The sequence below is a fragment of the Orcinus orca genome, chromosome 4, assembly GCF_937001465.1.
Source record: "Orcinus orca chromosome 4, mOrcOrc1.1, whole genome shotgun sequence".
NCBI lineage: Eukaryota > Metazoa > Chordata > Mammalia > Artiodactyla > Delphinidae > Orcinus > Orcinus orca.
The window spans coordinates 136523487-136535746 of record NC_064562.1 but is presented as its reverse complement, the minus strand read 5'-3'; the positions used below and the strand labels follow the sequence as shown (position 1 = coordinate 136535746).

Here is a 12260-nt window from a genome sequence, read left to right as displayed (position 1 = left end):
AAGCACAGATTAAATGTCTGTACAAAAATTCTGGAGAACCAGCATGAGTCAATAGAGAGACTGAGAATTTGGAAGAGGAGAAACAAGGTGGAATGTTAAAATGCCATTATTATTGGCCTGAGTAATTCTTCATAGATACTTATTTAGCCTGGATACCAGGCTTGGGGACTAGATTATCAGGTAGGTCTTGATGAACTTGTTGCCTTGATATACTGCTCCTCTTTATAAAGGGGCTTCAGTACTTTATACTTTATACTTTCAGTAATAAAATGCTGTATTAAGTTTGTTGCCAGCCAGCCTCTCATTCAATATTCATCTCCCTTCTGACTAATGCTTTTTGTAATCTGACAGCAGTTTTAAACACCTGGCAAGGAGTCAGTAATACAGGTATGGCAGCACAAGGTGTTCTGGAGAATGATTTGCTTGGTGAAAACATCCTATCTAAAATAGACCTCAGGTGAGCTGAATTAAGGTTCTTTTTATTGCCAATTTAAGTAGAAGTTCATGTTTGGAAATATAGAGAATGTTACATTTCCATACACTGTAAGTTTTAAAAACTATAAGTTAAAATGAACATTATAACTTCGTAGCTTTTTCTTACTTTCCTAACAAAGAGTCTAGGGAAAAAGTAGGCCGATGCATATTTCCGTTTTATAAGACTTTTTATCCTAACATCTCCAGAATCATAGATATTGAACTTGACTTGCTGTTCTTAAGGAAGCTGAAAAGCAGAAAAACCAAAAGTATCAGGAAAAAAAAAAATCACTGGGCATGGGAATCTCTGAGCAATTAAAACTTTCATTTCCATTCAGTGGAAAATTGTTTAAGTTTGCTAAGGAGTTTTTTTTTTTTTTTTTTTTTTTTTTGCCATGCCATGCAACTTACGTGATCTTAGTTCCCAGACAAGGGATTGAACCGGGGCCCTTGTCAGGGAAAGCACGGAGTCCTAACCACTAGGCTGCCACGGAATTCCTAGGAGAATTTTATTAATATCCGAATTCTATGAACTGTCAGAGTTTTTCAAGGTTCCCATTCCTCTGGTGCCATGATTAGGATCTCTAGGCCACAGAAGCAAGTATTCAGAGACACTGACCACAACCCCAAGATCCCAGGTTTCTAGAAGCATTGTAAGGAAAACATAACCATGTTATATGACCCTGGAGGTCCAACCCCTAAAGAATTCCTTATACAATTAATCTAATCTATGACAGGTATATAGGCACACATTTTTAGCACTAGAAAGGATCATAAAGACCGTTATTTCTACTCCCTTATTAAAATACGAGAACTGAGCTCTAGAGATGGTAACTGATTTGGCCAAACTAATACTGCAGTAAATGGTCAAGGTGGGACTGAAGTCTATCTAGGTCTTGGTTTTTACCAAACGGTAAGGGAGAGGGGTGGAGGACTGGCTTAAAAGTTACAGTCTAGATATAAGCTTTTAGTGTATCTGATTTTTGCTCTGGAAGGTTTTATCATGATTCATTTACAACAGGGTAGCTACATTTTAGCCATTGAACAGAGCTGCAGAGATAAGGTACTTGCCCTAGGAGCTTATGTTCAAAGTTACAAGTGGTAACATGGCTCAGAAGACATAATCCACCTGACTTTTAATATTGGCCATGCATATCAGGTGCTGCACCTCATGGCAGGTTTAACGTGCTAATGTTGTACAAAAGACACCTTTAAATTCCCATTTATCCCATTCACAAAACATATTTGTCCAAGGGCTCATGAGGCTAATCTTAAAGTCACAGAAAGTAGTTTATCTACTTGGGATTAAAATCTAAATTTATTTATTTGATGAATACATATAAACTTTACATGAGGTACTGTGCTAGTAGGCACTGTGAGGGATATTTAAAGGTAGATAAGCCAAAAAATGAGATGACCCTGTATAGATGTGAAGGTTGAGCATATACAAGGATGCCCAGCTGAGGGGGTGAATAAGGACTTAATGAAACAGGGACTTTCATGAAAGCTCATGTTCTGCTTGACAAGCCTTTTGCCCTCGCAGGAATCTGTCACCAAATGGGGTAAAGGAGCGTCTTTTTCTAATTCGTGTAAAGGTGCTCCATAGGCTAAGCTAGTGGTGGCCTTGGACACAAATGCCACCAATCTTTCAAACACACAAATCCGACCACAGTATTTCTTATTAAATTCTTCAATGGTTCTCCACAGCTTAAAGGAGAAAAACAAGTCCAGATGATGTGCAAGGTCCTTCACATTTGTCTGACCTACTTTTCCTGCTTTATCACCTACTACTTCCACTCTCAGACTCTTTTTCTACTCATATTTTAACCTTTAACTGAATCTAGAACACACTATGTTCTTTTATGCATCTCTGCCTTTCTGTATGCCAGGCATGCTCCCCTTTCCGGCCCTACTCTACTTTGGGAATTCCTATTCACCTATTAAGACTCAGATCAACTATCCCCACCTTCAATCCCAGTTAGTGTGAGTTACATCCTCTTCTTTCTCCCCTAGTATTCTGCACATCATTACATCATGCCACATAAAACACATTATACAGAACTTAGTTGTTTATATGTCTTTCCCTCTAAACTGAAGACCTTATTCACAACACCTGGTAAATACTGTAAGTGAATAAAGAAAAACATAGTTCCTAACTTCAAGTAGCTTACAATTTTTGCGAAGATGACATCGAGGTAGCTAAAGACAACTGTCAGAAAAGTACATATAAAAAAATGTAGGGCTTCCCTGGTGGCGCAGTGGTTGGGAGTCCGCCTGCCAATGCAGGGGACACGGGTTCGTGCCCCGGTCCGGGAGGATCCCACATGCCGCGGAGCGGCTGGGCCTGTGAACCATGGCCGCTGAGCCTGTGCGAACGGAGCCTGTGCTCCGCGGCAGGAGAGGCCACAACAGTGAGAGGGGCCCGCGTACCACAAAAAAAAAAAAAAAAAAAAAAAAAAAAGTAAAGATGTTTCATATCCGCTATCCACAAGAGCAGGCAAATCTTTATCAAAGTTTCAGAGATGTTAAGGGGAACTAGGAAACAGTTTCAAAGATTCTTCTGTTCACTTAGAGGCAGGAAGAGCCTTTCAGGAGGAGTTGAAAGATCCAGGTTCTGGTTCTGGGTCTGTCACTTATTTGCTGTGGGACTTCAGACAAATCAATTGTTTTTGCTTGGCTCTAGTTCTTTTGCTACAGTGGTGTTCTCATAGTGTTAGGCACTCAGATAACGTATATCAAAAAAAAAAAAAGTTTAAAACCAGAAGTGTCACTTTAGTGAACGTTAAAACTGATATTTTTGTTCATCAGAATTACTTAGAGTCAACACATAAATCATCCATCCAACATTAATGTCCACTGATTCAGTGGACAGAATGGTTGCTTTGCTGGACTCCAAGAAGTAGAAAACCTGGTTTCTGCCATAGAGAATCTTACAGTTTGTTTGCGGGGGTGGGGGGGGGGGAGGGGGGAGGGGGAAGGGGAAGGGACATGAGGCGGCTGCTCATATTAAAATAACCACAAAAATATCCTAAATGCTAAACAAGTGAAACAGAAATCAGAGTAAAGGAGTTCAAAAGGAGAAGCCATTTCTGTGTGGGGCTGTCATGATGGTTTTATGACAAAGCAGTGATTTCAGTAGGTTGTATAAACAAAGCGTACTTTGAAATTTGGGCTAGAGATATAGAATTTTAGGGTAAATGCACAAGAAAGAGTAGAGAGAACAAAGATCTCAAATAAGAACAGCAGACCAGCTAGTGACAACAGCATGATTTCATAGGGCAGTTTCTGATAAGGTGGGACAAGCAGATTGCACGTGTGTCTACAGGAGGTTGCTAAGTCCTGCAGTGCCCTGCTTCACTCTGAGATAGGAACACTGCTGCTAGCTGCTCTCTATCAGCACTACCCAGGGAGCCTGAGACCAGGCCAAAACGTGTCCTGTCCTGCCTTAGGATCTTTAGTCCTATCTTAGATGTGTTGTTAGGCTCGTCATATAGAGTCAGTCTATGCCAGGTTCTAGTACACTGATCCTGACTTTTATTTAGATTAGGGAAAACAGTCACAAGAGGCTTCACGTAGGAAGAGTACAGATATCCTATGTGGTTATAATTGCTCCTTCTGTTTTCACTGGGTAGGAGAAAAGGGAGAGGCTATCAGAAGGAATAATAATAAGCAAGATAGAAAAGTAATTTAAGTCTCTCCCTTTATTAGCTATAATAACTCAAGCACAGTGAAAGGAACGCTTCTTGAATTAAAGAGGCACACTGGAAGGTGAATTTTTAATATCAAGCTGGCATGAAGACCTTGAGCTATTATGAGACCCAGGAGGGCCTAGACTACAAAACAGAATTCAGGGCAAGACACATCACTTTAGTAAAATAGAGATAAGTACACTAAATTTACATGAAGTTAAAGCTTTTTGAAAAATTAATGTGAAATTATTTAACTTTTTAACAAATTGCTAGAGCTAGATTCATAAGATGACCCTAAAAATCACCATATAAAGTAGATTTTTACGTTTTGAAGAAAAGACTAAGAGGCAATCTCAATTATTATAAATAATAATTTCAGATAAATTATCTGGTTATTGAGACAATGAAAACTGCCTTATGACAGCGTCATCCAATACTGTCGTGGTAAATATAAATACTGAACTGATAAAACGAGGAAAGGATGAAGGGAAATAACATTTATGAAGCACTCCTTATGTGTCAGGCCTTGTTTCTTGGTGCTTTTCCATTTATTATCTCATTTAACCCTCAAAACAATTTCAGTCACATAGATATCTTATAAATGAGGAAACTGAGGTTCAAAGAAGTTAAATAACTTGCCTGTAACCACCCAGAGAGAAAAGAGCTACAATTCGATTAAAAGTCTACTCAACTGCAGCATTAACATTCTTTTTTCTCCCCTACTTTATTGCCTCTCTTGAAAGCTGAATTCTCAAATCTTGATATATGAAATAAATGCTATCATTGCCTATATTATTTATAAAATGTACAGGTGATACCTGGCTCTTAGAGAGTTTGTCAGTTTTAATGAGATAATCACTGAAAGGAGGATAACATCCAAATGCAAATAAACATTCAATCCAAATTTTAGATATGAATTGTCAGCCTGTGTCAGCAAATTCCTGTACAGAGAGGAAATGATGTATCTTATCCATCACCTCTGTCCTCAAGCACACGGCACATGGGTAACGGGCCCTGTCATGGCTTCACACGCATAGATTTGTGACTGCTGATTTCCTGGCAGTGGGTAAGATAAACGTTTTCTTAAAGGAACTAGGATAATTTGATATAAGACAAATACATGAAGTGGAATCTGCTACAAATAACTTAAAAAACAAAAATCAAAGACAAAAGAAAACAATAGCTATAACCAAAAAAGACTTTTTATTTCCTCCTGAAGTGAATTCCCATCTGCTTTTAAATGGCAACATGTTTTTCCATTAACTGGGAGCTACAGCCAAGAAGCCAAAGACAATGAGGTTCTGGCCACGGGAGAGCAGCAGGCGGCAGAGATGGCTGAAGGATGCCGCCTGCTTCAGCCGCTCCTTAGAGGCTGCTCCCTAGGGACCACATTCTCTTTTCAGCTGGTAACAAACTTCCTCTTGGGACTCTCCTGAGGATTAAAATAATGCTTTAATTCCCTGTATACCCTCTCCAAGGAGGGAAAATGAAGTAACTCAGAAGGGTAGAAGGAGCTACTTCAAACTTAGGGTGTCTGTAAGCTTTTACGGAACAATGTTGACCTGGCAAAAGCACCAGGTGACAAGAAAATATTTTTAAAAATTAACCCTCCTATCCCAGTCCTTCAATGAGTGCAGTATCATCTCCATCCTAAACATTCTAAACAACTTTTTAATTAAAAATAAAATATTCACTACAGTTAAAATAAACATTTTATGTTTCTAAAACGCAGTGTCAGCAATTTCCTCATTTCTGGCTCACCCAGCCAAATTCTTGTTCGTATAGCTGATACTGTACAGTCAAATAAAATTAATTTGATGTAATACTGAATATACTACTCTCCCGTGAAGACAATTAACTGAGTCAGTAGTTTCAGTTTTATACCAAAAGTGCCCACAGAGACACCCCAACTCTGAAAAAGAGGCTGTGCCTATAGCAGGGTGCATTGCTACAAGAAGGTTCCTCTATGATAAATGAGAAGGGAAAGTCTATTTTTCCTAAATCTAACTTTTTTTCAGTTCATTAAATGTTTGTTAAGTATGTACTATGTAGTAGGTTCTGTGCTGAAGGATATGGCCTTGCTGGGGGAAGAAATAAATTAGTTAAATCAGTGGTAAAGCACTGAGCCTGTAGGTATCAGATGACTGAGGTTCAAGCTTTGAATGTGTTTTACTATTTAAAAACCTATCAGGGACTTCCCCAGTGACGCAGTGATTAAGAATCTGCCTGCCAAAGCAGGGGACACGGGTTAGAGCCCCAGTCTGGGAAGATCACACATGCCTCGGGGCAACTAAGCCCGTGTACCACAACTACTGAAGCCCGGGTGCCTAGAGCCCGTGCTCCGCAACAGGAGAAGCTACTGCAATGAGAAGACCGCTCACCGCAACGAAGAGTAGCCCCCACTCGCTGCAACTAGAGAAAGTCCTTGCAGCAGTGAAGACCCAATGCAGCCAAAAAAAAAAAAAAAAAAAAGATCAAAACTAATTTTGGCTTTCAAACATTGTTGTGCCATTTTAATTCTGATAGAAGAAAAAAAGATGAGAGAGATCTTATATTTTATGTGAAGCTAAGTTTAATCTATCTTAAACTTCCTATTGATTAATTTTGAGACTTTAAAAAGATAATATTTTTCCTCAAACAATAAGGCACCTGTGTGAATTACTTAAATATTCAGACCAAACCCTCCACCCAAAACAAAAAATGTGGAACAAAGCTGTCTTGTCCAAATTGAAAAGCCTAGAACTACTAAGATACGGCTCTGGAATAAATGTCTATGAAGTTGTAATAATACACTGATTATAACTAGGACCACAGAAAGATACCCTTCCCTCACCTACGCAATATGGGACATAAAAACGTAAACTGAGGGACAGTATTTTCTGCTACTTTCTCTGTGACTATTTTTAGAAAATCTGACATAAAAATCAATCAAAAATGAATTTGCTTATATTTCAGACTGAATTAGGCATGTACTACATAAGAACTAGTAAGCTGGTACAATAATTCCTGGCACCAAGTGAGTTTTTACCTTTCAGCCAGACAGGACCTCACTGGCTTTGCTTTTTGTTTTGCACTTCTGTGTTACTACCATGAATTATTTCAAAGTGAGAAAGGCATATTTATACCTTGCTAACTACTCTTCCACTTCACTCAACTCAAGTGAAAGATTTATGGTTTCTTTTCCTGCCTACTTCCTGTAAACTGACATATCATATACAGCCCTTGGTCTCACACCAAAAACTAAATTCTAGAAATGCTGGAGCAGTCAGTTAGCAGTAACTGTATGTTCATTTTAACTTAATGGATGGTCATGCCACAGAGATGCTCATAAGGATTATTGTTTCAGACAGGACTTTAAAGGTGAACGCACTTTAACTGCTTCTCAAGCTACTTTCTACATGGATTTTCCACCCCAGTGGAATTTAAAAATTTAAAGGGGGAAAATCAAACATACATAGTTACTAGTTGAAAAAAACAGTGAGTAGATTTGATATTTATTTTGGTTGTTGTTATTAGCTATGACTACATGATATACTAAATCCAATTCCACATGTAAGTATACCTACAAGACTCTCCGAGTACCGCTAATGATCTGTTATGTGTTAACCTCTTTGGTTTTTACAGAAGACAGATAAAAAATAATAGCAAGCAAAACAGAATGCGGAGTCCCAGCCTGCTGGATAATTCAGAATGAAAAGAATCTACAGCTCCTTACTTAAGAAAGTATTAATTTCCCAGTACAGACCCATATCAGTGGTATTCAGAAGACATTTCTGTGTTGAGGAATATATAGTCCAAATTTTTCTTAAGATATACATGTAGAAAAACTGCACAAATAGCTTAATGGAATTTTATTCTGTAAATAAAAACAGCCTAAGTAAAGAGTTGCTAAGGACAGAAAAAATATTTATTTATTTGCCATACTTAGAATTTTCATATTTTCACAGAGGTCTTGCTATTCTTGTTGAGAGTATACTTTTACTATTAAGGGCAGACTGGCTGTCACTTCTATGGTTTTTATGAGAGAATCTTTGTAGACTGAGATAATTTTCCCAAATCTTAAAAGATAATAATAAAATCTCTCTGCCAAGTCTTTTGTATTTCAGAGTGCTTACATGATATCTTAATCTCATTTTTATGATCTCTATGAGAAAACAGTAGGGCAAGTTGTACACCATTTCCATTTGATAGGGTAAAGCAGTCAAAGTTCAGAGATGTGTATAACTGGTTGGAAGCTGCTGTATCAAAAAGCCCCTAGACTGGCTGAATGGATACAAAAACAAGACCCATATACATGCTGTCTACAAGAGACCCACTTCAGACCTAGGGACACATACAGACTGAAAGTAAGGGGATGGAAAAAGATATTCCATGCAAATGGAAGCCAAAAGAAAGCTGGAGTAGCAATTCTCATATCAGACAAAATAGACTTTAAAATAAGGACTATTAAAAGAGACAAAGAAGGACACTACAAAATGATCAAGGGATCAATCCAAGAAGAAGATATAAAAATTATAAATATTTATGCACCCAACATAGGAGCACCTCAATACATAAGGCAAATACTAACAGCCATAAAAGGGGAAATCGACAGTAACACAATCATAGTAGGGGACTTTAACACCCCACTTTCACCAATGGACAGATCATCCAAAATGAAAATAAATAAGGAAACACAAGTTTTAAATGATACATTAAACAAGATGGACTTAATTGATATTTATAGGACATTCCATCCAGAAACAACAGAATACACATTCTTCTCAAGAGCTCATGGAACATTCTCCAGGATAGATCATATCTTGGGTCACAAATCAAGCCTTGGTAAATTTAAGAAAATCAAAATCATATCAAGTATCTTTTCAGACTACAACGCTATGAGACTAGATATCAATTACAGGAAAAAATCTGTAAGAAATACAAACACATGGAGGCTAAGCAACACACTACATAATAACCAAGAGATCACTGAAGAAATCAATGAGGAAGTCATCTGCCATAGAAACAAATGACAATGAAAACACAATGACCCAAAACCTATGGGATGCAGCAAAAGAAGTTCTAAGAGGGAAGTTTATAGCAATACAATACTACCTTAAGAAACAAGAAACATCTCAAATAAACAATCTAGCCTTACACCTAAAGCAATTAGAGAAAGAAGAACAAAACACCCCCAAAGTTAGCAGAAGGAAAGAAATCATAAAGATCAGATCAGGAATAAACGAAAAAGAAATGAAGAAAACGACAGCAAAGATCAATAAAACTAAAAGCTGGTTCTTTGAGAAGATAAACAGAATTGATAAACCATTAGCCATACTTATCAAGAAAAAAAGGGAGAAGACTCAAATCAATAGAATTAGAAATGAGAAAGAAGTAACAACTGACACCGCAGAAATACAAAGGATCCTGAGAGATTACTACAAGGAACTCTATGCCAATAAAATGGACAACCTGAAAGAAATGGACAAATTCTTAGAAATGCACAACCTTCTGAGACTGAACCAGGAAGAAACAGAAAACATGAACAGACCAATCACAAGCACTGAAATTGAAACAGTGATTAAAAATCTTCCAACAAACAAAAGCCCAGGACCAGATGGCTTCATGGGCGAATTCTATCAAACATTTAGAGAACAGCTATCACCTATACTTCTCAAGCTCTTCCAAAATATAGCAGAGGGAGGAACACTCCCAAACTCATTCTACCACCATCACGCTGATACCAAAACCAGACAAAGATGTCACAAAGCAAGAAAACTACAGGCCAATATCACTGATGAACATAGATGCAAAAATCCTCAACAAAATACTAGCAAACAGAATCCAAGAGCACATTAAAAGGATCATACACCATGATCAAGTGGGGTTTATCCCAGGAATCCAAGGATTCTTCAATATACGCAAATCAATCAACGTGATACACCATATTAACAAATTGAAGGAGAAAAACCATATGATCATCTCAATAGATGCAGAGAAAGCTTTCGACAAAATTCAACACCCATTTATGATTAAAAACCCTCCAGAGAATAGGCATAGATGGAACTTTCCTCAACAGAATAAAGGTCATATATGACAAACCCACAGCCAACATTGTCCTCAATGGTGAAAAACTGAAAGCATTTCCACTAAGATCAGGAACAAGACAAGGTTGCCCACTCTCACCACTATTATTCAACATAGTTTTGGAAGTTTTAGCCACAGCAATCAGAGAAGAAAAAGAAATAAAAGTAATCCAAATTGGAAAAGAAGTAGTAAAGCTGTCACTGTTTGCAGATGACATGATACTATACATAGAGAATCCTAAAGATGCTACCAGAAAACTACTAGAGCTAATCAATTAATCTGGTAAAGTAGCAGGACACAAAATTAATGCACAGAAATCTCTTGCATTCCTATACACTAATGATGAAAAATCTGAAAGTGAAATTAAGAAAACACTCCCATTTACCATTGCAACAAAAAGAATAAAATATCTAGGAATAAACCTACCTAAGGAGGCAAAAGACCTGTATGCAGAATACTATAAGACACTGATGAGAGAAATTAAAGAGGATACATATGGAGAGATATACCATGTTCTTGGATTGGAAGAATCAACATTGTGAAAATGACTCTACTACCCAAAGCAATCTACAGATTCAATGCAATCCCTATCAAACTACCACTGGCATTTTTCACAGAACTAGAACAAAAAATTTCACAATTTGTATTGAAACACAAAAGACTCTGAATAGCCAAAGCAATCTTAAGAAAGAAAAACGGAGCTGGAGGAATCAGGCTCCCTGGTTTCAGACTATAGTACAAAACTATAGCAATCAAGACAATATGGTACTGGCACAAAAACAGAAACACAGATCAATGGAACAGGATAGAAAGCCCAGAGATAAATCCATGCACATATGGTCACCTTATTTTTGATAAAGGAGGCAAGAATATACAGCGGAGAAAAGACAGCCTCTTCAATAAGTGGTGTTGGGAAAAGTGGACAGCTACATGTAAAAGAATGAAATTAGAACACTCCCTAACACCATACACAAAAATAAACTCAAAATGGATTAAAGACCTAAATGTAAGGGCAGACATCATCAAACTCTTAGAGGAAAACATAGGCAGAACACTCTATGACATAAATCACAGCAAGATCCTTTTTGACCCACCTCCTAGAGAAATGGAAATAAAAACAAAAATAAACAAATGGGACCTAATAACACTTCAAAGCTTTTGCACAGCAAAGGAAACCATAAACAAGACCAAAAGACAACCCTCAGAATGGGAGAAAATATTTGCAAATAAAGCAACTGACAAAGGATTAATCTCCAAAACATACAAGCAACTCAGGCAGCTCAATTTCAAAAAAACAAACAACCCAATCCAAAAATGGCCAGAAGACCTAAATAGACATTTTTCCAAAGAAGATATAGATTGCCAACAAACACATGAAAGAGTGCTCAACATCATTAATCATTAGAGAAATGCAAATCAAAACTACAATGAGATATCATCTCACACTGGTTAGAATGGCCATCATGAAAAAATCTACAAACAATAAATGCTGGAGAGAGTGTGAAGAAAAGGGAACCCTCTTGCACTGTTGGTGGGAATGTAAACTGATACAGCCATTATGGAGAACAGTATGGAGGTTCCTTAAAAAACTAAAAATAGAACTACCACACAACCCAGCAATCCCACTACTGGGCATATACAATGAGAAAACCATAATTCAAAAAGAGTCACGTACCAAAATGTTCATTGCAGCTCTATTTACAATAGCCAGGACATGGAAGCAACCTACATGTCCATCAACAGATGAATGGATAAAGAAGATGTGGCACATATATACAATGGAATATGACTCAGGCATAAAAAGGAACGAAACTGAGTTATTTGTAGTGAGGTGGATGGACTGTCATACAGAGTGAAGTCATACAGGCTGTCATACAGAGTGAAGTAAGTCAGAAAGAGAAAAACAAATACTGTATGCTAACACATGTATATGGAATCTAAAAAAAAAATAAAGGAAAAAAAATGGTCAGAAGAACCTAGGGGCAAGATGGGAATAAAGATGCAGACCTACTAGAGAATGGACTTCAGGAT

At 37.5% G+C, this 12260-nt stretch overlaps 1 protein-coding gene across 2 annotated transcripts in view; it reads right to left on the bottom strand.

Moving 5' to 3' along the window:
• Window positions 1–12260, bottom strand: part of SPATA5 (spermatogenesis associated 5) — a 351881-nt gene that overhangs the window by 53233 nt on the left and 286388 nt on the right. The gene's annotated exons all lie outside the window — the stretch shown is intronic.